Here is a 20,845-nt window from a genome sequence, read left to right as displayed (position 1 = left end):
TCATAAATAAGCACATACACGCTGACAAATACACCTTGATTTGTCTTTAGTTGTATGTTAATATTCATCAGAAAATTCCTACCACCGCCTCTGCCACATACCCAAAAAAAAAAATAATAAATAAAAATTGTAATTATGCATCAACATTTTTCGTTTCTTTTCTTATTCTCCAACATTTTCAAAGCAACGAAACAACCAACCAAAGCATGAACAATCAAAACCTTTGTCTGGTTACAGAGAAAAAGAAAAACTGAATAAAACTTGCATCAAACTCATTTTAACACTTAACCACAAAAAATAAAAATACAAATACAAATCCAAACCATTTCACACGTCAAAACGTTTTATTTTTATTTTTTTCATTAATCTCAGCAACCAAACATAGCGTCAACATTCATTCATACCCTCTGTTAGGTTCCCGATTAAACAGGGAAAAAAAAAAAATGAGGAATCCTCATGCCCACTGAGCCAATTGCCTGCATTAGAAACACACCTGACAAAATATCACCCTTCGGCGTTACCCCATCAAAAAAACAAAAAACAACCTGTAAATTTTCCCAACTTTATATTCTTCTCTCTTTCCCAACATTTTCTCACCAACTAAACAGAGCACGAAAATACAAATATCATCTGTCCCAGTAAAAACATTTTCTCGTTTCTTTCTTAATCTCTCCTACATTTTCTCGGCAAGCAAACAGCCAAACAAACAGTGGTTTGGAATTGCAATTTCAATTAAAAATGTGATTTTTTTTAAAATAAAAATAAATAAATAAAACCTTGATATTTTCCCAACTTTATTTTCTTCTCTCTTTTCCTAGATTTTCTCACCAACCAAACATATCATGAATATATACAAAAATAAAATAAAATAAAATAAATCATTCGCATTATACACGCAAGGACGGACCGCTAATGGCTCATACCTTATATTGTTTGTACGAAATAGCTCGCCGTCTACAAAGAGACCGAAAGAGATGCCGACGAGTTTCTTACAACTTTTCCTTCGAGAGAGAAATTGGGTACTGCTGAGGCCAAGAAATGAGAACAGAGGAAAGGAGTGAAGTCAGTAGACGTGTCGATATTTCGCCGCCTTCTGTTTTCCGGTATTAAATGAGAGGCGCGTTTTCGCTAGTGTAGGATACAGGATGTACGCGCGAATGATTGGATGGTATTTTTGTGGTCTGTGTGGACGAACCGGGCTAAATGGAAGGTCTTGGAACTCCGATGGATCTAAGCGAGTATTGGTTTGGTGTGGCGTGAGCGTGGTGTACTGTTTGTCATTGGGGTTTTACGGGGCTTTGTCTTGTCGGCCCTCCTTCTTTGCTCTGATCTTGTAATCATTTTGAGCTTGTGTATTGCCATTGTCGGATCAGCATCCGCTCAAATTCTTTTTTCTTTTTCTCTTTTTTTTAATGAAAATGCTGAATTTGCATTAATCTGAATGATGAAGTTGATCAGTGATAACAATATTATCGATAGGAGGCAGACACTCCTCAATCCACACCACATCACAAGACAAAGATAAAGCAAATTTGGCTAACAAGTGTGCTGCATTATTAGCAGTTCTACTTACGTGTTGTGCCAAACAGCACAGGTACTCCTTTAGCCAAATTCGAATGTCCTCCACCAATTGACCATACATGGATCAATCCGATTTAATGCATTTACAGTAGTCAAAGAATCCCCCTCCAAAATAAGCCTCTGAAATCCCCGTTGACTGCCTAGCACAACCGCTCTCCAAGCAGCCAACACTTCAGCCAAAGTTGGGTCCGAAACATATGGGACTACAGCAGCCAATGCAACCACCACAGCACTTGTATCATTCCGCCCCACTATCCCCACTCCCATAATCTTTTCAGATGGACACAATGCTGCAATCTCAGTTCAATTTTACAGTCCATCTTTATAGAAAAGGCTCTCATACTATTATTCTTTCTCATTTCTTTTTTCCTTTTCTTACAAAGAATAAATAAATTTTTGAGAAAGAATATTTAAATAAAATAATAATAGTTGGTAGCTAACATAGAAAAATATGATTTTTTTTTAAAACTAAAATGGAGATGAAAAATCACATGATGCCATTGGGTTATGAATCATGCTATGCTAATATGCACGAGCTGTTTAAAATAGAATGGTTAAATACCCCAGAGGTACCTGAGTTTTACGTGTTTTTAAATTTAGTACCTCAGTTTCATTTCGTATCACAGGTAGTACCTGAATTTGGAAGAAAAAAACCCTAGGTAGTACCTGTCAGATTTCTCGTCCAAATTTCAACTTCTCGCCACGTGTCAACCGCTGAGGTTGACACGTGGCACCACATAAAAAAAAATAAAAATTACAAAATTAAAAAAATGATTAAAATTAAAAAAAAAAAAGAAAAAAAAAAAAAAAGAAAAAGAGGGGTGGCTGGGCCACCCCCCTTGGCCAAAATGGGGGTGGCTTGGCCGGTCTGGTCGGTCTAGGGTGGCTGAACCACCCCATAGGGGGTGGTTCGGCCACCCCACAGTTGAAAAAAAAAATAATAAAAAAAAAATAAAATTGAAGGGTTTTGGCCCTAGGGGGCCACCCCCATGGCCCTAGGGGGTGGTTCGGCCACCCCAGACCGGCCAGACTAGCCAAGGGGGGTGGCTCAGCCACCCCTCTTTTTTTTTCATTTTTTTTTTTCATTTTTTTTAATTTTAATCATTTTTTTAATTTTGTAATTTTTAATTTTTAATTTTTTTTTATGTGATGCCACGTGTCAACCTCAGCGGTTGACACGTGGCGAGAAGTTGAAATTTGGATGAGAAATCTGACAGGTACTACCTAGGGTTTTTTTCTTCCAAATTCAGGTACTACCTGTGATACGAAATGAAACTGGGGTACTAAATTTAAAAACACGTAAAACTCAGGTACCTCTGGGGTATTTAACCCAAAATAGAATCTCGTGTTTTCCAAGCTTTAAAAAAAAGGTTATGCCATGTAGCAATACATAAACAATTAAATCTTTAAAATTTAATTTATACCATGAAATTGAAAGTGAAATGGAGAGAATTGTGACTAAAATAATATTATTTTAACCTTCAAGAACAAATAGTGACAACAAATCTAGAGAGAGAGAGAGAGAGAGCAATGGCCGTGTAAGTTCCTCCAAAATTCTCTATGTTGGTTTTCATAGAATTGGGTCTCAATTTTTTTCTTGTTTCTGTGTTTGGTAGCTGAGAAAGAATAAGTTTGAGAAAAAAAAGTAATGGATTTTAGTTTATTTATTTATTTATTATTATTATTGATATTCTTTTTTTATTATTATTCTTAACTGTTGGGGACCCAGTAGAACCAAAAAGAGTCTGATTTTGAAAAAGATTTGGGTCAGTTTCAGATTGCTTTTCAGTATTTTCAGGAACCGATATAGCATACGAGATTTTTAGGATTTATTTTCTTTAGTTTTGCTTTTAGAGAAAACAAATGGTGGGTAAGTGTGTGTTTGGCAATTCCCAATTGTAATGTTCATGAAAAGAAGATATAGGAATTCTGATTTGGGCAAATTTGGATGTTCAAACAGTGTTGCTTCGGCTCCTGGGAAGGTCTTGATGACTGGGGGTTACCTACCTTATTCTGGAGAGGCCGAATCCAGGGCTCGTACGTGAAACCACTTCACGAGGAGATCACGCCCGGCAGCCGGGCATGGGTTATAGACTAAAGTTTGTCATCATTGGCTTCATTTTCTTGTTGATTCTTCTTTGCCAATTTTCTTCTCTGCATGTTGGAGCCTAGAGGTGGCATATCGTGTAATCCAGCTTCAAAATGTTTGATATTTTTGTTAATGGGAAAAATAGTCATCCTATGTGAAGAGAGTATAGGAAAACTGAAAACTCAAAATTCTAGTTTATCTTTATTTTTCTACTTCTTCTAAACAACAAATCATTCAAACTAAACAATATAGAGAATAAAAAGATTAAAATTTAGAGAGCATCATGAAGAAACACCAGTGTTTCTCGTTCAATTCTCTGTTTCCATAGGTGAAGATTCTCCAAATGGTTGCCCAATGTAGGGGGAAAAAGGGAAGACGGGGAGTTGAAATATCATCTTTCACACTATTTTGCTTTTAAGAAAATCATATAATCATAACTTAGACGAACATGTGTGCCTTCCACAAGTCACAAACAATATGTATCTCAGAGTTATATCTTTTTTCCTTTCCAAACGTTTTCCAAGAAAACAGAGCATTTTCTTTTTCCATCAGGACAGAGCATAAACTCCAATTATAACTATGAAAATCAGATACACAAGATGAATGTTCTCAGCAATAATCGTTGGTTCTATTTAGAAAACAGAAGGTAAGAAAATGAAAATAGAAAAATCTTAAGCTTTATTTTCTTTAATTTTCAAAATTAAGAGAACTTTATTTGTTTAATAAGTAATTGGCCCCGAGGGGAGGGGAAAGAAGAGATTCAAACTAGTGACATCGGCTTTATGAAGTGTGATTCCAAGCCGAAGGAGCTACCTTTGGGGTTTGTTTTCAAAATGAAGAGAAATCAACCATCAAACCATGCTAAATAGCTGTATTAGGTTCAGTTTATTGGTGCTTAATGTTTTTACCCATCACATGCAGGGGCAGTACCACATTAAAGGGTGGATTTTAGAAATTTCCTACCCCTATATATGTGCGACAGCGTGTATTAAAACTTTCAAGATTTTGCCCCCTCCCAGAAAATAGAATAAGCTGGCTCCCCCAATAAGAGTGAATTGGCCCTCCAAGGAGCTTAAAAGAAGTTTCAAAAAAACAATAATATCTTACAAGAAATAATATGAATAATTAAAGTTATCATTAATTTACATAAACTTTGTAGAAGATCCACTCACATTCATTGCTTAAGTTGAATATTACATGGAAATTCTTCAGCAATCCTTATACACTTTATATGAAAGACCCAAAACAAATGAATACCAACGTTCTATATTTTAATCCTTTCTCACGAGGGTCTTCCTAGTTTCTCTCTTTTTGCTATCAAATACAAATTGGATGTCTTTTTGTTCTTTAGTGCTTTTGTGTTGACTCTTCCAAATTCTAAAACTCACAAAACATGCTTTGTCAATCATGAGACTTATGAAACGAGACTTCGTTATTTTTTAACACTTAATTTTTTCATTAATCTCAGCAACCAAACATAGCGTCAACATTCATACCCTCTGTTAGGTTCCTGATTAAACAGGAAAAAAATAATGAGGAATCCTCATGCCCACCGAGCCAACTGCCTGCATTAGAAACACACCAGACAAAATATCACCCTTACGGCTTCACCCCATCAAAAAACAAAAAACAACCTTTAAATTTTCCCAACTTTATATTCTTCTCTCTTTCCCAACATTTTCTCATCAACCAAACAGGGCATGAAAATACAAATTTTGTCATTTCTTTCTTAATCTCTCCTACATTTTCTCGGCAACCAAATTGGAATTGCAATTTCGATTAAAAATGTGATTTTTTTTTTATCGAAAAAGAAAAAAAAAAAAAAAAATTGATATTTTCTCTTCTTTTCCTAAATTTTCTCACCAACCAGGCATATCACGAATATATACAAAAATAAAATAAAATAAAATAAATCATTCGAATATACACGCAAGGACGGACTGTTAATGGCTTATACCTTATATTGTTGTACGAAATAGCTTGCCGTCTACAAAGAGACTGAAAGAAACGCCGACGAGTTTCATACAACTTTTCCTTCGAGAGAGAAATTGGGCTAAATGGAAGGTCTTGGAACTTGGATGTATCTCAGCGAGTATTGGTTTGGTGTGGCGTGAGCGTGGTGTACTGGTTGTCATTGGGGTTTTATGGGGCTTTATCTTATCTCGGCCCACCTTCTGTGCTCTAATCTTGCGACCATTTTTGGGCTTACCTATTGCCATTGTCGGATCAGCATCCGCTGAAATTATTATTTTCTTTTATTCTTTTTCTTTTTTAATGAAAATGCTGAATTTGCATTAATCTGAATGAAGTTGATCAGTGATAACAATATTATGGATAAGAGGATTATACTCCTCAATCCACACCACATCAGAAGGCAAACATAAAGCAAGCTTGTTATTAGCAGTTCTACTTACGTGTTGTACCGAACAACACAGAAAATCCTTCAGCCGAGTCCGGATGTCCTCCACCAACTGACCATATATGCACCAACAAAGATCAATCTGATTTAATGCATTTACAGTAGTCAAAGAATCCCCCTCCAAAATAAGCCTATGAAATCCTCGTTGATTGCCCAGCAGCCAGCACAACTGCTCTGCAACCGAAGTTGGGTCCGAAACATATGGGACTGCAGCAGCCAATGCAACCACCACAGCACCTGTATCATTCCGCCCCACTATCACCACTCCCATAATCTTTTCAGATGGACACAATGCTGTAATCCCAATTCAGTTTTATCTATATCCTAATGGCTCTTATTCTGCAAAGGTGTTTGCCTTACTAAAAGATAAGAGTTTCTCTGGCCCGGACCACCAATTGTTTTGGAGAAATAAAACCACTACCAAAAATAAAATCATTCTGTTTAAGCCAAATGTACCTTGCCACCACTCAAATTTTTCTCAAATTTTTTAATTTTCACCGTCCATTGCATTCAAACATATAAAACTTGCCACAATAATAAAACTTAAAATTTAAATTTGATACCCATCTGACCAAATCTAAATCAAAAGACATAAAAATAATAAAAAATAATAATAAAAAAAAAAGCGCTTGAGAAAGAAAATGAGCGTGAGGAGCGCAGATTAAATTTTGAGTTGCTCAACCCTTAAGTGTAATTTATTTTCTGATGTAATTTTGTTCAGTAATTTTTTTTTTCTTTTAAAAAAGAAAGATATCATGGGTAAAATAGTAATTTTGAAAATCAACAAAATGTTGAAAGACAATATTCCTGCCTGTTTTAGATCCAATGAAGAAAGTCGAAGGGTAAAATTGTAATTTCATGGGGTGTAAGAAAACTCTACTGTTTGGTACTGTGCGGAACCTTCGGGGTGTAAGAAAACTTTACTGTTTGGTACTGTGCGGAGCCTTCACTTTAGATATAATAATAATAATAAGAATAGGGTATACATTATAAAATATATCGAAAACAAATCACACAGCCAATCGCTCATGGCACCCAAGAAGCAGAAACCCTCAAGAAAATCTATCTCCGGAAATAGATTTGTTTAATTTAGCGGATGACCTCTCAGAGTTGAATATGCATATTTGAAAGACTACTATACTGTATATTCACATGAATTACACATTTACTTATCGAAGCAAGTCAAATCTACAAACAAACAGCAGATATATTTCTTTACGTTTTCATATTTGTGAATTGAAATGCTTTGGCCAAACAGGGGTATCATGAGAGTCAAAAAACTGTTTGGCCCAAATAAAGTAGCAGATATATTTTTATTTACCTATTAGGTTTTTTCATAGCTCTCTTCTCTACTTCGCAGCTTCTCTCTTCTTCGCAATTTCAGCCTCCTCCTTAGACTTCTTGTACTTCCTCTTGTGACATTCTTCATTGTGTGTAATGAATTCTGAAAATTGATATCGTATCGGTTCCAGGTTTTTCCACACAGATTGCAACTCCATGGCTCTTGTTTGGATTCAGTGCTGATGTTAAAAAGAAATAATTCAAATAAATCTATTAGTTGATGTTTTTAATGCGAAAATTTCAAATAAATCTGTTAATTGATGTTTTTATTGCATTTTACTAAGTAATTGTTTCATACTTGCCGCCGGAGATAGGTTTGTTTAATTTAACGGATGACCTCTCAGAGTTGAATTTAGCGGAACACACAGCCAATCGCTCATGGCGCCCAAGAAGTAGAAACCCTCGAGAAAATCTATCTCCAGCGGCAGGTATGAAACAATTACTTCGTAAAATGCAATAAAAACATCAATTAACAAATTTATTTGAAATTTTCGCATTAAAAAATCAACTAACAGATTTATTTGAAATTATTTCTTTTTAACATCAGCACTGAATCCAAACAAGAACCATGGAGCTGTAGCCTGTGTGGAAAAACCTGGAATCGATACGATATCAATTTTCCAAAATTCATTGCACACAATGAAGAATGTTGCAGGAGGAAGAACAAGAAGTCTAAGGAGAGGCTAAAATCGCGAAGAAGAGAGAAGCTGTGAAGTAGAGAAGAGGGCTATGAAAAAACCTAATAGGTAAATAAAAATATATCTGCTGCTTTGTTTGGGCCAAACAGCTTTTTGACTCTCATGATACCTCTGTTTGGCCAAAGCATTTCAAATTTTCAATTCACAAATATGAAAACTTAAAACATAAAGAAATATATCTGTTGTTTGTTTGTAGACTCGACTTGCTTTGATAAGTAAATGTGAAATTCATGTGAATATACAGTATAGTAGTCTTTCAAATATGCATATTCAACTCTGAGAAGTCATCCGCTAAATTAAACCTTCATAGTAAAAATTGACTCGTCAAATACCCTTCCAGTATTTCAGCAATTAAACCTACTTTGCTGTTCTGGCTATTCTCCCATTGTCCAACCTGTAAAACTAATGCAAGGTTACCGACCACTTTAAAGAATTTCATACACATACCAAAACATCAAGCTAAATGAAGGGGTCGAAACAATTGCAAAACAGTAAGAATATTTGTCTACAACCATATAAGAGTAATAGAATAAAAGAATACAAGCAAAAATACACACAAGCTATCACTAAAAAATGTAACAAAACTTATACTTGTAGTCTGTCAAATCCATCATGATAGGAACGTTCCCAATATGTTAGTATTCTCTTTGTTTGGGATTTCTAGGAATATACCTATATCAATGGAGTTTTTGGGATGTTGGAGAAATCATTACAACAAGCGCCACTTAGTATTCTATACCACTTTGCTATGTGGACTACTTGGAGGGAGTTAAATGCTAGGACCTTTGATGGAACAAAGCTACCAAGATTGAGATTGACTCTACTTTTGAACTCACTGTTCGATTGGATGAGGTCCGCATCCGTCGGTGATCTCGTTGATTGTCTTTCTTGGAATTCTTAGACCTTTGTAATTCTATTAATATTTTATTTATAAAAAAAAATAAAAATCTACTAATATTTTAGAAAATTCCATTAATTTTTTAGCTGTTGAGAAAGAGAAAATAAACAAAATCAACCCGTTCAATGATTTGGAAGTGAAGAAATAAACAAAATAAACCCGTTCCATTCTTCCCTGGCCTCCACTTCACTCACCGAACCAGCCTCTACATCACCCCTTTAAGAAGATTGTGCCCCTTTGCACAACTCACCCCCAAGGTCAAACGACAGAAATTCTAGAGGTACGGAGGAACAGAAAAAGACACAAGACAAAGACCACCGAGGTGCCCCGGCCGGCGCCGTTGAAGGACACTGCCGCAGAACACCTCCAGGCCACACAGACACGTCGGCCCGATCTACACTCACATCTCCCTTTCCCCAGAAACGACACACCGAAGAGCTTTCCCAACACCCAGCAAGAACGGAGCCACTGCCGCTAACCGAGGGCCACCGTGACGCGCTGCCATGTGCCCCCCCAGGCTCAGACTACTCTCTGATCCACCTGGAACTGTCCTTGGTTCACAATTCTCACGTGGGATGGTTTGGTTTGGTTTGGAATGTTGAACGTTTTCTCTGGATGCTATTAAGTAGCTTTTAAATGACGAGGCAAATTTATAACCTTACATCTTTTTAAGCCAATCTAGACCATGAATCGGCTCCTCTCAATTTCAAACGAAATGGAGAGGATCCGATTCCTGTTCTCCATCGGTGTCCAGGGATGCATTGGGTCAGAATTTTGTAGATTATTAATTTATATTATTTTTTAAAGAAAGGAATGTTATCCATTATGCATGTCCAATATACATGGTTCTACCTATAAGACTTGGCAGCAGAAAATGATAAATGGAAAAGGCGCCAGTTCTTTATAAAGATAAACAACAATGACAATCCAAAAAGTGCAATTTACCTGCGTTGATGCACCGTCAATTGAAGCAAAAGATGAAAACATTGCTCTAGTTGGTTTCCATCTAGTTGCTTTCCATTGCTCTGTGCAAACCGAGATACGTCCTTTGAATTTGTTTGGGATAAACGCGACTCACCATTGTAAGTTCCACTCCTTTCCTTTCCCGTGCATCAGCAAGCTCAAGATGGAGCTGTTGTAACGCATGCAGATGAAGTCTTTCCATCTCTGCAAACTAACAACAAAAACCCAAAACGCAAACAATAATAAAAATTGTATATCTATCTTACCCAAAAAGAAAAAATGAATAAATCAAAATTAAAGACACAAACAGGTTACACGTGGCAGAAATTAAACCGCATTGTATTTTATCTATTGCAGCATATATATTAGTGTCAACAAAAGCTGACCTAAGTATCACTGATAAACGTACAGATACATGAAAATTCAAAAGGCCAACCTCAGAGATCCAGTATAAAGCTAATAAGAAAAAGACAGAATAATATACATTTACGCATTCATGTGCATCCGCATATAAGACAACCTGTCTTTGACAATCCAAAGAAAGGTTTAAAGTGTTCTGAGCATTCTCCCAATTCAATGCACTCCAAAACCGCAAAATAGAATTCAAAAGCAAGCTAACCTGGTCTTTGACAACTTCCATACCACAGCTGGTTATATTGTTCAGTACGTTCTCGCAATTCAGCTCGTATAGAATGGTTAGTATTTGAATGAAAGGCATCCATCTCCTGAACACGAGCAATCCAGGCTTGGGTTCCCTCAATTGTTCATCTTTATAATGAATGGCCTCTTGAGCAACCCTATGCTGCAAGATTAGATCATTATCAGGCAATGAACCTCCAAAGCAATGGCAAGTATATGATAGCTTCCAGGAGGATAAAAGAGGAAAAATTATAACCTGACGATTATCTATTGTTTTAAGTTAGCATTCTCCAAACAACAACATTTATCATGATGTAATTAGGAAACTTTGAACAAGAACACAAAATGCTTTATTCAACATATACATAGTACTTACACATGGATTAGGAAACTTGAAGTTTTAACTTTCACTTGAATATGACAACAGAAGTACACACCATAAACGCAAATAAACTGTTCCTGCAACTCAATAAGCTGTCTCTCTTTCTCTTGAATATGTTCTTGAAAGTCATGTATCTGCTTTATATGTTGGGCTTTTTCAGCTTCAGAATGATGGCGTTCTCTTCTGCAATATTTGTTCAAAAGGTCCAACCTCACTTTCAAAAGAGCTGCAATGTAACAAGGAACAACCATTTAGACCATAATAAAATATAAGGAAACCGTTTTCTTCTCATTCAAGTAAATGACCATGGGCAACTGCTGTCAAGGCTAACCAAAAGAAAAACAAAACATATAATTGAAGAGAACATGACTAAAAGCATAAAACACGCCCATATACACGCATTCACAAACTTGAAGAAAAAGAGTTGACAGCAGATTTCTAGGCTTATAACAACAGAGGAGATAGTAACAAACATAAAGCGCATAGGCTAATGATTAATCGAATCATGAACACAGTATCAACATACATACCCAAACAAACATACACAAACAAAGTGCAATACCCAAACAAAATGTCAATCAAATTGGATGATTGCTTATATTCTATGTTTCTTTTTCTTTTCTTTTCTTTTTCTGGATGAATGAATGAATTATTTCATAGGCACAACAAAGAATACAACCTCGAACTAACTAGCAAAGAGCTAGAAACCCAACAACTAATACATAGCATAGTCCTAAACTTTCAAATCAAAAACGCTTAAAACACTCCGTAGCAAAATATATCATATCATCGGAAAAGAAAAATGAAAAAAGAAAAAGGAGCAAATAGATCTATCAAAGAAATTAGAAATACACATCACAAAACAACTTTTTAATACAAAATAAAGTCCTAAACTTTCGAATAAAAAAAGCTTAAAATACTCCGTAGCAAAATATATCATAGAATCGGAAAAGAAAAAGAAGCAAATAGATCTATCAAAGAAATTAGAAATTAGAAATACCCATCACATAAATCATGTAAAAAAAAATGGGAATAAAAATTTGTCCTAAAATAAAAGGCCATGTTTTTCAGATCTCCTCACCCATGACAACCCGATCCGATGCAAGCGCGTTAAGGAAGAGATATATGTGGAGGTATAAGCTGATAAAAGAGTCAGGAAACAGAGATCTGAGGCTGAGAATGGGTGTCTCACGGACGGCCGACAGCTCCAGCCTCGAGAAGTGATTCACAGCCACCTAAAAGCACAACTTCTTACCAACCCTTGCGTACGTAGCACTTTCTTTTCTTTTCTTTTTTTTGAAAAAACAAAAAACTAAAACCAGCTGAAATCAACTCTCCCCAAATTTCCCCCCACGCAGTCCCCAAATTTCCCCCCAACACTGAAACCCCCAAATTTCCTCTCTCTCGTTCGCTCTCCGGCAGGCCGTCCCCCTCCGGCGTGTTCCTCATCTTCTTGGCCAGCTGTCACTTCGTTAAACAAATCTCACCGGTGTACAAACTTTTTTCCCGGTAGTTTCGGGGGGGGAATATTTGGGGGAGAGGGATGGGCTCGACCGGCGAGAGGGAGAGAGAGAGAGAGGGGGGGGCGGCGGTTTCGGTGGGCGGGGAGGAAATTTGAGCGAGAGGGAGAGAGAGATAGAGGAGAGGGGGGGTGGCGGTTTCGGGGGGGAATATTTGGGGGAGAGGGATGGGCTCGACCGGCGAGAGGGAGAGGGATGGGCTCGACCGGCGATAGGGAGAGAGAGAGAGAGGGGGGGCGGCGGTTTCGGGGGGGAGGAAATTTGAGCGGGAGGGAGAGAGAGAGGGGGGGCGGCGGTTTCGGTGGGGGGGGAGGAAATTTGAGCGAGAGGGAGAGAGAGAGACAGAGAGAGAGGCGGCGGATTGGGGGGAGGAAAAAAATTTGGGGAACTTTGGGCGGGAGGGAGAGAGAGAGAGAGGGGCGGCGATTTGGGGGGACGTATTGTATTTTCTTCAAAAAAAAAAAAAGTTAATAATTCTAGAGCATTCTCGGTTATCACCTTCATTTTTAATAATTCTCACATATATTTTAATTCCATAATTTTTTTTTATTTTTTCATAATTTATGAAAAAGTTTAAGTAAACCTACTCCACTTAAAGTTTAAATTACTACTCAATTGTTATTGTGTGTTATTTAAACTATCAATCGTGTTAATATTCCTCTTAAGGGAATAACTTCTGTCCGGTCGTGGCAGAAAGGTTGGGATTTTTGCCCACCAATCAAAAATTGACACGTCGACTCAAAATGAAAAAAAGATGCTGATCCTCTCGCTTCTCCATTCTTCCATTTTTCCCTTGTAAAATCCCTCCCCACAGCAGACGTGCAGTGAAAGCCTAAGGAAAAAAAATATCAAACCCACCGAAAATCCCCTGTTTTCTATCGTCGAAACCCAGCGGTCATCCCCTTTCCCTCTTCGGTTTGCTGCAACACGAGACACCAAGAGAGACAGAAAGAGAACGAATGGTTGATACTTTGGCCTTGATATTGGGTATGTGGAATTCTGATTGATACTTTGGCTTTGATTTTGGTGGCTGAGTGGTTGTTGACTGTGGGTTGAACTTGGTTGATTTTATGGAAAAATTTATGGGTTGTGTTGGCTTGACCGAAAATGGTGTGGGGAAGATTTCATCTGGTAAAATTTATGGGTTGGGGCCGACGGACGGATTTGGGGTGGATGGATGGACGAGCGGGCAGTCCAGGCGGACGTGCAGTGATTTGGGGATTTGGGACGGCGGATGGATGGATTTGGGCCGGACGGACGGAGGATTTGGGGAGGACGGACGGACGGATTTGGGGATGACGAACGGACGAGCGGGCTGCGTGGTTCAGTCCAGGCGGACGTGCAGTGATTAGGGAAGGACCGGCGGGCCGGCTGACGGGCGGACGACGGATGGCAGACTGGCGGACCGGCGGACGTGATTTGGGCAGTGGGGTTTGTCTCTTTTGTTGGAATCGTGAGGCTTCAGAAGAATCAACTCAGAAGAGAGTTTAGAAGAGAGATGGGGAGGGATTAGCTACTTCAGTATCATTTTAATTTTTTTGCTTTTTGCTGATGTGTCAAGTGGTTATTGGTCGGCAAAAAACCAGTGATTTTTGCCTCTACCGTATAGAAGGGGCTCTCTCCTCTTAAACTACCAAACAATATGAATTTGTCGTGCCATACAATAATAAATATACCCTCCATAAAATTATATAAAAACAAAACAACAAAATAAAATTATATAAAAATTATTTCTTTCAAAATTTATGGAAAAGTTTAAGCACATCTACTCTCGTTAAAAGTTTAAACCACCGCTCAATTGTTATCGTGTGTTCTTTAAACTATTAATTGTGTTCATATTCTTTCTAAACTATTAAACAATGTTAATTGTGCTTTATTAACATTTTTTTTATAGTTTATGTAGAAACATTGACACAATTGCTAATTTAGGTACGCATAGACAATTAAATAATAATTTAAGGAATATTTATATTTATTATTATTATTATTATTTATTTTATTAGAAAAAAAAATCGAATCCGCATTGCCTTAGAGCATTCCTAGTAGCCTCACCAAATTTTACTCATCAAAATAACTAAAAATTACTTTTTTCTATTTTGGTGAGCCACTTTATTAAAATTCTCCCAGCAGCCTCACCATTTTAACTAGTCAATATTCATTATTCCATTTAAATAATAACTTTTTTTCATATTTATTTATTTTTTCTCTATATAATCTTTTTACAAAAAATTATTCATATCCATGAAATAAGGACATTATCGTGTGAGAGATGGGAGATGGGAGAAGAAAATGAGAGAACAAATGAAAAAAAAAAAATGTGCTAATCATGTGAGAGAGAAAGGTGAAACAAAATTTGGTGAGTAGGTTGTTGAGTGAAAATGTCTCATCTAATTTGGTTAGTAATTTCAGTCATCAAATTTTTTTGGTTAAAATTGTGAGGCTGCTGGGAGTGATTTTTCAGGATTTTTATCAAATTGGCTCACCAAAATAGCTAAAAAACTATTTTGGTGATGCTAATAGGAATGCTCTTAGAAAAATCACTCACAGCAGCCAAATTTAGTGCAAAAATGCTACTAGGATTAATGCTCCTAGCTACTAATGAAAGTTTCGGATCGACCATTGGATATTGTTAATAGAAATGATATTTGTATATATTTTTTCTAAATTAATCATTGGATCTATAAGAACCCTATATACACACGTTCCTTTCCTCAACAGGGACCACGGGTGAATTAATAGACTGAAGACAAGGCAGCGCAAGTGCTTCCATCCTTTTCCAAGTTGGAATGGAGCAAAAAACCCAATTAAATTTAATTTTGGGTCGGTTATTTATATTTTAGGGTTAAATACTCCAGAGGTACCTGAGTTTTACGTGTTTTTAAATTTAGTACCTCAATTTTATTTCGTATCACAGGTAGTACCCGAATTTGGAAGAAAAAATCATTGTCAGATTTCTCGTCCAAATTTCAACTTCTCGCCACGTGTCAACCGCTGAGGTTGACACGTGGCACAAAAAAAAATTAAAAATTAAAAAATAAAAAAAATGAAAAAAAAAGAAAAGAAAAAAAAGGAGGCCTTGGCCACCATGGGAGTGGCCGGCCACCCCCTAGGGCCAAAACCATTCAATTTTTTTTTTTTTTTTTTTTTTCAACTGTGGGTGGGGTGGTTCGGCCACCCCAGATCGGCCAGACCGGCCAAGGGGGTGGCCAAGGGGGGTGGCTGAGCCACCCCTCTTTTTTTTTTTTTTCTTTTTCTTTTTTTTTTTTTTTTTTTTTTTTTTTTTTTTTTTCTTTTTTTAGTTTTTTTTTTAATTTTAATCATTTTTTTAATTTTTAATTTTTAATTTTTTTTTATGTGGTGCCACGTGTCAACCTCAGTGGTTGACACGTGGCGAGAAGTTGAAATTCCCACGAGAAATCTGACAGGTACTACCTAGGGCTTTTTTCTTCCAAATTTAGGTACTACCTGTGATACGAAATGAAACTGAGGTACTAAATTTAAAAACACGTAAAACTCAAGTACCTCTAGAGTATTTAACCCTATATTTTATAAGGAGAAGGCAGAAGGCAGAAGAAAATTTTTGTATATATAAATCCACAGTACATACACATCTCTAGGATTTACCATACGTACGCCTAGCCTCCTTCGATCGCCTTCCTTTCCTGTTCGTTAATTGCATGCCAAGGTGGTCTTGAAGAAACCAGACAGACAGCACTCCCATCATCGATCATGCTTCAACTCTAAGAACTCGAAGATCGATCGATCAATCAGGCTCGATTTAATTCTTGTAGCCTGTAGGTTACCTCTTTCCTTATTAATCCTCGATCACTACTTTTTAATTCTTGTAATCCATCTACCTTTATTATTCCCTTTTTAATTTGTTCCTGAACGATCGATATTTATCATTATTAAAAGTGTGATCGATAATTAATTTGTTTATAATAATATTAATTGCAGTACGTAGTACGTAAAGGGGGGAAAAAAAAAAAAAAAAAATCTAAACTAAGTGCTTCAATCTGCGTTGGAGTTTTAAACTCCACAGACAGTTCCAATCTTGAGGATCTAAAGGAGGGGGGCGGCGCTGGTGGGTTGAGTTTTGGATAACCACTTACTAGGTTGATTTAATTGAAAATTGGCCAGAGGGAAGGGGGCCCAAATCGATCGATCAATTGAGTTGTTCTGTGCTAGATGAATGTTTTTGAATTTGCTGGACAATGATGGGATTAAAAAGGAGATGCAACATGACAGTATTCCAGGATCGGTGAGAGGGGTTTATTATATCAGCTACTTGAATGGTGGTGTAACAGATTTATTATCTGTTTAGGAATTTAGGGTTTATATTTCAGAATTGTAAAGGAAATTGAGATGAAAACATAATAAAATGATGAATTGATGAAGAAATTGATCGGTAATGTATTTGTATTGAATTGAACAAAAGGATAGAATTGGACGATTCGAGATGTCCGGTCTCCAGAGCATTCGAGGTGCTTAGCCTTCAAATTTACCACAGTAAACAATTTACTAATCTCATTTTCATAATCCTACCATTACTCTATTAGGCCTTATATAGACATACCCCTTATCTAAAGACTCCATTAATTGGAATGGGCCAAGCCCATTCAACCCACTACTAATAACCCAGCCCATACACTACTAATATACCCATTACAGGTGGGTTCAAAAGGTTGGGGTTAGGATTTAGTCTGAAACTAAGAAGAGAATGGATCCAAGAGAAAGACCAGATATTGATTTTTGCCCCCATTTGAAATAGCCCAACAAGCACCTTTTTCTACTACTCGTCAATTCTTTAGAGTTCCTTTCCAAAGCCAAGAAGCCCAAGTTTGATTGGAACATTAAGAAAAGCATCATTAGTCAGGTGCTTAGCTTTTAGAGCATCAACCCACAACAAAGATTGATTGTTCATCATCTTCCAGCCCAACATTGCAAGGAGAGTCGTATCAGAAATTCCATAGTTTTAAGGCTGAGCCCTCAAATAGATTTGAGAGTGCAAATGAATGTTCCAAGCAAGGAGGGTCAAGTTGTGTCTTTTGGTTTGAGGAAATCCCCCACCAGAACTTTCTAAGGGCTGAATCAATTTCTTGACAGAGTGTCTTGGAAGAAGGAATCCCATGGTCTAAGTGGGAATGGTATTGGCAAACATCCTTTTTCTGGATTTTCAGCTTCCTTTTGGGGCAGTTTAGCTATTTGTTTAGGCCTTTCTGCTGTCTAGTCTTGCTGTTAAGGCCATCTTGCATGCGTTGTGGCAATTCAGCCTTCTTTTTGGGCTTGAAAATTGTACTTTCTTCATTAATCTTATGAATATCTCAAACCGGATACCCATTTTTCAGTTGCATCTTCAGACTTTCTCAAAATACATGAGATATCTCTCTTTTAATTTCAAATTTTGGCTCACTCTTGAATATAGTGATAGTCATATGATCACTCTCTACCGCTCCAAAATTTGATAAATACTTCCTTACATTTCCTTGCAAAATCAATTAAAAACAAATCACCTTGTTCAGAGTATTCAGTCGATCATGAAAATCATCCTGAAGATCTCGTAGAAGAATTTCTTCTTGAAGAAGAGCCTTACCCTCTTCCCAAGCAAATCCACTGATGTAGAAATCTCCATCATATGAAAATATCATGGCAGATAATTTTCTGACACCAATTATGGTGCAGAATCTTATAGTTCAGCACCTAATAACTAAGAATTTTGGGGCTGGTTGAGAAGATACTAACAGATCTGATACAAATTGTACATATTAGGTTTGTAGGTTGTATTTGGGGCAGGGATATTAGTGTTTAGGGCTGGAAAAGTCTGAGTAAGGGGATAAAACACAGCAAACAGCAAGTAACAAGAAAGGGAAATAGAAAGAAAAAATGAAGTCAACTAGCATCCCACTGGGTTCTTGAGCGCGCATCACTATTAACACCCAAGAGAAAGATGCATCACACGTCCAACCAGGAGCAGCGTTTTACATATATTTCATTGCAAATATCAATACGTGCCTTACATAGTAGGCCTCTATCCATCCTTCTTTTTATGGACTTCTAGAAAGATTAATCCATGCCTTAACATAGACCTCATACATAACCAAGCCCAACAAACCTGCTGCTGGGAAAAGTATGGAAAAACCAAAATACCTCTGATTTCTATAAACAAGTAAACCTAAATTAAATTAAAACCATCTCATTGTTGCCTGCATCATCGTCATTGAAAAATTATCTCATGTAATACTAGACACCACTATCAGCACCTCCCAACATAAATTCTTAAGGCTAATCAAACACTAGAAAGCATGTAAGTTGCAACTGACAAACTGAGAAAATAAAACTAAAGAGCTATCCCATTTGAAGTTTCAATCGAACTCATTCCTCGGTCCTAGTTTGCTTACACCACCTCAAGATGAATATTATTAGTTTACTTTTCTCCGTTTCTCCTTTCTCATACTTAGGCAACAAAAATTTTTTAGTATGATTTTTTTACATGTTTGACAGATTCCTCACCTTTACTGATAAAAGGATGAAACGATTTAATTACACGAAGTAAAAAAGTATAAGCAGAGACTGACGGTTAAACAAAGGGGCTTTCCGAAGAACAAGAACCTAAGAAGGAGATTTGCATGAAGTGGCCCCAAACTTTAAGTCAATCTGAAGGATTTGAAGCACTCAATAACTCTCATTCCAATAATTCATTTACATAGTTGAGTCAAATGGTTTAGTCAATCTGTGTTTGAAACTAATAGATAAACTGCACATACACCATACAAATCAACCCTTCCCTCTCTAGAATTAGTGGAAAAACACAATCAAGAGTCCACCGAAATTCTTCAACTTTTAATGGTTCAGAAACATTTCAATTCACAGTTGTACAATCAGTTACACATGGCAGACACCAAGTATACCAAGTTGATAATGATGAATGAAGCTGTGTTAAGGCTGTTGCTTCTTGTATACTCCTTACAATGTTTTTTAATAAAATTTGCACTTAATTATCAAAAAATAATAATAATGATGAATGAAGCAGTGAGTCAATAATGACAAATGTTCTGATGGAGCTTATCTTGGAGATCAATAAAGCTGTTATAACTTCCTTCATCAAATGTTATACCCCTCAAAACAGCACAAACAACATAGGGACGAATTGAAGATGTCTGTAAGGGGAAAAAAAATAATTAAAGAGTTCATACGCCATAAAATCAATGTGGCACTCAAAAGAAAATAAATACCCATAATTAACTTGTGAATTTCTGATATGACAACCTCTGGTTTCACATGCATTTTAATCATTGATTCTCTGCTGATGTTAGCCACTTTATATGTCGGTATCTCCTGCTTCTCATTGAAGATTCAAAGGCCTTGAGCAATCCCTTCGAGGCAAAGCAAATCATATATGTGCTTATCAATGAGTAAAATAATTGTAATCACTCTTGTGTTTTTCAATTATTATCATAATTTTTTTTTTATAAGTAAAAATAAATAAATAAGAACTGATTGGCATACGACCCACATCAATTATTATCATAAAATAAAAATCTTGCAAGCAACTTCTCAACAATTAAGTAGAAGTTCCTTTACGCTTTTTTTAATAAATTTTTTGCTTACTTAAAAAACAAAAAAAAACAATTAAGTAGAAGTTACTCTCAATTCAATTTGGGAACGAAAAACTCAAATTTTAAGCAAACTAGCTCGAAACCCGCGCTATGCGCGGGATTCTTCATTATAATTTAATTTCAGAACAAAAAAAATGATAAAAAGAGGAAATGGAGGAAGAAGAGAAGCATAGAAAATATAGATAAAAAATGAAAAATACTAATATAATATAATAGTGTTATCTTTTCTGTATTACACAAAGTAATAAAAAACTACTCAATAAACAGTATAAATTAAAAAATTATATCCCGTACAAAAAACAACCATAGGAAACTCTCTCTCACCATCATTTTTTTGAATTTAGTGTAAAATTTAAAAAAGATAAAATAAGCGATTTGAATGAAAAATAATATATTAATTACATCAAAAAATAAGGAAAAAAGAAGAAGAGAGGAAACGAAATAAGAGAACCATAGAAAATATAGACAAAAAATGAAAAATACTAAAAGAATAGAATAGAGTTTTCTTTTTCGTATACTTTTCCGGTTCATATGAAACCTTGAAAATTAATATTGTCTATCAATTAAGCACGTTAACAATGTGCATTATACAAGAAGAAAAAAAACAATTCAACATTTCAATGAACAATGTAAACTAAAAAATCGTCATACCTCGTACCAAAAACAACAATTAATGTAAACTCTTTCTCTCCCCATGGT

At 36.3% G+C, this 20,845-nt stretch overlaps 1 long non-coding RNA gene across 2 annotated transcripts; it reads right to left on the bottom strand.

The window, feature by feature from the left end:
• Nucleotides 1-8,162: 8,162 nt before the first annotated feature.
• Nucleotides 8,163-12,348, bottom strand: LOC133880119 (uncharacterized). Of its 2 annotated transcripts, none has more exons than XR_009902190.1 (5): nucleotides 12,092-12,348; nucleotides 11,005-11,236; nucleotides 10,609-10,791; nucleotides 9,972-10,200; nucleotides 8,163-8,522 (listed from the first exon to the last, which is right to left on the bottom strand). It is a non-coding gene; the product is annotated as an uncharacterized LOC133880119 (long non-coding RNA). The 2 variants fall into 2 exon arrangements; XR_009902191.1 differs by having other exon boundaries at nucleotides 11,066-11,236.
• Between the last annotated feature and the right edge of the window lie 8,497 nt (nucleotides 12,349-20,845).

The sequence above is a fragment of the Alnus glutinosa genome, chromosome 10 (assembly GCF_958979055.1).
Source record: "Alnus glutinosa chromosome 10, dhAlnGlut1.1, whole genome shotgun sequence".
NCBI classification, from domain to species: domain Eukaryota; kingdom Viridiplantae; phylum Streptophyta; class Magnoliopsida; order Fagales; family Betulaceae; genus Alnus; species Alnus glutinosa.
The sequence above is the reverse complement of the archived record's forward strand: the minus strand, read 5'-3'. Positions and strand labels throughout refer to the sequence as shown.